Source organism: Carassius gibelio, chromosome B15 (assembly GCF_023724105.1).
Source record: "Carassius gibelio isolate Cgi1373 ecotype wild population from Czech Republic chromosome B15, carGib1.2-hapl.c, whole genome shotgun sequence".
NCBI lineage: Eukaryota > Metazoa > Chordata > Actinopteri > Cypriniformes > Cyprinidae > Carassius > Carassius gibelio.
Genome location: NC_068410.1, coordinates 21,587,594 through 21,593,571, shown reverse-complemented (window position 1 = coordinate 21,593,571; position 5,978 = coordinate 21,587,594). Strand labels below are relative to the sequence as shown.

The window sequence follows — 5,978 nt, the reverse complement described above, 5'->3', positions numbered from 1 at the left end:
AAATTATCTAAGCTAACAGAGTGTGTTAAAAAGGTTTCTTGCGCGTTGCTGTCTTTCCTTTCATATAACGCAATGATTTCAGATTAAAAAAATTTTTCTTACGTTTACCTCTTTTATTCATCTGACTCCAAAAATGAAAAGGGTTAGAAGAGATGTTTGATATACAGTATTGTTCAAAATAATAGCAGTACAATGTGACTAACCAGAATAATCAAGGTTTTTCGTATATTTTTTTATTGCTACGTGGCAAACAAGTTACCAGTAGGTTCAGTAGATTCTCAGAAAACAAATGAGACCCAGCATTCATGATATGCAGGCTCTTAAGGCTGTGCAATTGGGCAATTAGTTGAATTAGTTGAAAGGGGTGTGTTCAAAAAAATAGCAGTGTGGCATTCAATCACTGAGGTCATCAATTTTGTGAAGAAACAGGTGTGAATCAGGTGGCCCCTATTTAAGGATGAAGCCAACACTTGTTGAACATGCATTTGAAAGCTGAGGAAAATGGGTCGTTCAAGACATTGTTCAGAAGAACAGCGTACTTTGATTAAAAAGTTGTTCAGCTAAAATGATCTCCAATGCCTTAAAATGGAGAGCAAAATCAGAGAGACGTGGAAGAAAACGGAAGACAACCATCAAAATGGATAGAAGAATAACCAGAATGGCAAAGGCTCAGCCAATGATCACCTCCAGGATGATCAAAGACAGTCTGGAGTTACCTGTAAGTACTGTGACAGTTAGAAGACGTCTGTGTGAAGCTAATCTATTTTCAAGAATCCCCCGCAAAGTCCCTCTGTTAAAAAAAAGGCATGTGCAGAAGAGGTTACAATTTGCCAAAGAACACATCAACTGGCCTAAATAGAAATGGAGGAACATTTTGTGGACTGATGAGAGTAAAATTGTTCTTTTTGGGTCCAAGGGCCACAGGCAGTTTGTGAGACGACCCCCAAACTCTGAATTCAAGCCACAGTACACAGTGAAGACAGTGAAGCATGGAGGTGCAAGCATCATGATATGGGCATGTTTCTCCTACTATGGTGTTGGGCCTATTTATCGCATACCAGGGATCATGGATCAGTTTGCATATGTTAAAATACTTGAAGAGGTCATGTTGCCCTATGCTGAAGAGGACATGCCCTTGAAATGGTTGTTTCAACAAGACAATGACCCAAAACACACTAGTAAACGGGCAAAGTCTTGGTTCCAAACCAACAAAATTAATGTTATGGAGTGGCCAGCCCAATCTCCAGACCTTAATCCAATTGAGAACTTGTGGGGTGATATCAAAAATGCGTTGCTTTAGACTTGTGAGACAGGATCTAGGTGTTGTTTCTCATAAAAAAGTTCCTTGCTGTGATCTTTTATCTGATCCAGTCAAAATGGCATCAATAACCTTACAGTTAAATCTCCCTTTGGCCCCGTGGGCTATTCAGAGATTCCTGCGGGGACACAACTGTTTGACTTTGGCTGGATGCTTTCTGTCAGACTTTCTGTAGTGCTGGTACCTGTAAAGGGCTAAGGACCATAGCCATGTTGGTTGATGTCTTTAGAGCTCTGATGAGATATCTGAAATAACAGCATTGAAACAGTGTGAAAGTGAAGATGAGGGCACTGCCGACGGCACATCCCCGAAGTATCCAGTCCCACCACGTGTAGGCACTCAGGGCTGAACGGGTAGAAGAGCTGGACAGGATGTTTGCAGTCTTTTGAGCCAGGTTCGCCTCTACCTGTGCTTGTGAGAGATGATATTCAGTCTGTGTGATGATTCTTTGCACCAAGTCCATCGTTCCTTGTTCATAGAAGGTGTCATCCCACCATGGGGAAATTTCTGCATCCAGTGGCATCCTTCCAAGGATGTTAATCTGGCCCATTGAGAAGTCCTCAGTTGCTTCAAAACAAAACGAGTGTTTAGCAGGACAGGTCAGTCCTCCATATGTAAAAGAATTCATCTCACTGACGACACACCACTGTGTGTGAGATACCTGAATAGCATCAGAGTGACCATGCAATGATTGAACATTTACAAGTTTGCTGTCATTGGAGGAAAAAGGCTGTAACGTGTTACATGTACAGACAACATAGTTATGGGTCTCATGACAACACGTGCAACTGGTAAACAAGGTCTCAATACCCTTGAAGGTCATGTATCCTGTAAGGTGGTCCCATTTAATTACTTGGTCTTTCACTACCATGCCAATTGATCGAATAGTGGTAGAATTTGGATAAACTTGATCTGGGTGTATCAAGAATAAAGTGACAAAAAAATCCAAGGCATCCATTACATTCATTTCCAGTATAAATCATAATAGTTGATAATAAATCAGACTATTTCACATTTTTCATTTTTTCTGATGAAAGCCACCTATGTAGATCTAGAATTTCAATCAAGTCACTTAAAACATGTCTAGGTGTTTTGTGAAGGCGAAGATCTAGGATTTCTCGCCTTGCAGTAAAAAATTAATCTTGAGCATATGATCTGCAGGCTAAGCCACGTTCGATGGTATGGGTCTGATTGAATAATGTATGGCTGATCTCAAGAAGCGCCTGCGCTTCAGATCTTACCGCTTTTATGACGTTTTCATTGCTATTGGTGAGATGTTGGAGCCCATTGGCCATCTGGTCTGCCAACCATGTAGAGAACTGAGATTGTTGGTTTATTTTGTATGTGTTAGTTGCTGAATTGATTGAGCCAAATAAACCTGCTATATTGCCTAGTAGGTCTCGTTTTGATCGAGCAGGTGAGATTTGGACCGCAAGTCTGCCTTTGTAATCAGAGATTCAATCATCAATCCGTGACTGTAGCCATGCATAGGTTTCATCATCATCATTACAGTGTTCTGTGTAAGCAGAGAGAACATTTGAAATATTGTAAGTTACATGCGTCATTACTAAATTTACATCATGTAGTAATGTCTTATTTACATTTCCTCTAATCAGTCCACCAGGAGCAATTGGGTGCAATGATGGGCATTGTTTGGGTCTAGTGTAGCCACAAGTGGTTAAATTAAAACAATGATGGACAGTCCATGAACAGTTATGTGGGCTGGTGAAATAGTCCATGCTAAATTTACATTTTCCCACACAATAAGCTCCTTCCTTTTGGTTGGTCCACACAAAGGTTTTTGGTTTTTGCTCGTCTAGTGTAAGTGAGGTAAGGTTGTAAATTGCTTCTGTGAACCTTAGGTGTGTAGTATTGTGTGTTTCAGTGTGTGTGCACCTATATGTAAAAGGTTGCAAATTTCCTATAAAATAGCATAATTTTGGATCAATCCCATTGTTATTTTTCTCATGTAGTGTGTTCATGATCCCTGGATCAGTTTTAAGTTGATACCAGGCAGTGATATTATGTGCAAATTTTTGTGCACATGTGTATCCTGAAATGCTTTCTGTCGGTGGGTGTGTGCTACCTGAGTTGAAACAAATTTTTGGGGTGTAATTTTGATCCGGTGCTAACCCGGGAGGCCATGTAACTATCTCTTTTGGTACTACTGTAATTTCAGGTGTGGAAGGCCCCTTGGAATATTTCCACACCCACATTCCGCATTTCAGGTTGTGTGTGAGTGAAACCCTTTGGCCCAGTCTGATGCATGTGGGCCTGGATATTTTCCTCTCGTCCGGTCTCCATGGGACTGCTGCAGTTATCCTAGAAAAGAAAATTATTTGTCTTGTCTACCCTTGTATAGTTTGCACTGTGACATGTGATACCATCGCAGTTTTCCTTTGAAATCTGTGGCAATGCAACTGTTGCAGGTTGCTTTGACCTCATATGGCCCATGCCATCGAGGTTTGAATGGGCCCGGTTTCACAAAGACCCATATCATCACCATGTCACCCTCTGAGAATTTTACCTCAGAGTTTGGATTGAAATGTGTATCATCCATCAAGTCAGACTGCGGTTGTTTCAGAGCGGCTTGTGTATGTAACACACTGAGTCGGCCTTGTAGCCGTTTCAAAATAGTCTGTTGAGTTGCAAACATGAGAGGTCCCAGATCTGCTGGAGTGATTTCTGGGTCTATTGGTAGTTTCATGACTCTTCCAGTCATGAGCTCGAACGGGCTGATGCCTGTGGACTTTGATGGAGTCGCCCACATCACTGTTAGTACCGTGGGTAATGCGTCGGTCCACCTGTTCTTGTGTTGGATTATTTGTTTTTAGATGCTTTCTTTGATCGTGCGATTTGATCGTTCTACGATTCCTGAACTCTGTGGTCTGTAAGGAACGTGAAATCTCGGTTTGATATTAAGCATCTTGCACATAGATTGCATTATCTGGCCAGTGAAATGGGTTCCCTGGTCAGATTAATTTTGAACTGGAGCTCCCCAGAATGGAAGAATTTGGTTTGCTAACACTAGTGCCACTGTGTTTGCACTGTTATTGCGGGTGGGAATCACTTCGATCCATTTAGAGAATTTATCAATTATTACAAGGCAATAATGATACCCCCTCTTGGCACTGGGCAGCGGACCAATAAAATCTAACGGCAAAAATTCCCAAGGACCTTTGGGTGGTTCAGGTCGGCACAGCTTTGTCTGTCCTGGTTTCCCTTGGTTAAAGGTAGCACATACAATAAATGTGTCGCACCATCTTTGAATGTCTGATGTCATTTCTGGCCACCAGAAGTAATTTTGTATCAGCTGTTGCGTTTTTGGAGCTGACACATGTGCATAATCATGGTATAATTTTATCACTGGTTTTTGGAGGGCATCAGGGAAAACATATTTTCCATTTCTCTGAATTATTCCCTCAGTGACCTTGACTAATTGATCCTGCTGTAAATGCGGTACAAGCTCTCCATCTGTGCTCCACAGTTCTTGTTGATATTGTTTTAAATCAATGAGAGTGGTTTGTACAGTACTTACTGCAGAAGTACTGCTAGTTTAGCTAGTTGGTCTGCTATGCTGTTGTTTTTCTCATGTTCATCTGGGTTTCGACTAATGTGTACACGCACTTTAATGACCGAAAGTGTTGACTCGCGCATTTTGATTGAATGCCAGATTGAGGTTATGATGTTAAAATGCTTTATTGGTGTTCCGGCTGATGTGAGAAATTTTCTCAGCTGCCATTGTGCCATAAAATCATGAACTACGCCAAATGAATAACAACTATCAGTGTACACACACAACGGTTCGTGGTGGGACTTGATCGCTTCTAGCAATGCAATGAGTTCAGCCTCTTGTGCTGATGTATTTCCTGGTAATTTGATTAGCAATTGTTTTATCATATGAATCGGAGAGTGGATTGTCCACACTGCACATCCTGTGCAGAACTGACCGTCATGCCAATATCTGGAGCCATCAATGTACACCGAAGTCTGGTCTGGAAGTTTTTGGTCATGGACCAGGCTCTGTGTCTCTTGTTTGGTTTGACATGTGTGTGGTTGGCCCTCCACGTCTCCCAATAAGTGTGTTAGAATTCGGCTGTTAATCGTTGTGATGTCACGGGCCTGTATATCTACTAGCCATCTTGCTAATCTCTGTGTTGATACACCTTTGATTCGTCCCTGTAACAACATTTGTACTGGCGTGTGCACTGTATGCACAACAACAGGCTGAAAACCTACAATAGGTTCTGTTGTTGTCAACATCCAATGAACCGCCAACACGTGCTGTGTGCATGGGTCGAATCCTTGTTCGACTGGTGATTTTTTCCTGCTGTAATGTGCTATCGGTCTCAGTTTCCCCCCATGATCTTGAGCTAGAACGCCACTCGTTCGGGTATTCTCATTCACATCAACTTGTAAGTGGAAAGCTTTCGAAGGGCTGGGCAAACCTAAGGCTGGCACGGAGCATAACTGTTCTTTTAAATTTGTAAAAGCTTTTTCGTGCTCCTCTGTCCATTCAAGAACGTCAGAGGGCTTTTGATTTACCTTTTAAGAGAGAGTACAATGGCGTAACAATGTTAGCGAAATCTGGAATGAAATCTCTCAAGTAATTTGCTGTTCCCAAAACCTTCTGTAACGCATTTAATGTGTATGGGCGGGG

General features: G+C 41.8%; 1 pseudogene; it reads right to left on the bottom strand.

Moving 5' to 3' along the window:
* Window positions 1-1,316: 1,316 nt before the first annotated feature.
* On the bottom strand, window positions 1,317-4,862 carry LOC127972325 (uncharacterized; annotated as a pseudogene).
* Between the last annotated feature and the right edge of the window lie 1,116 nt (window positions 4,863-5,978).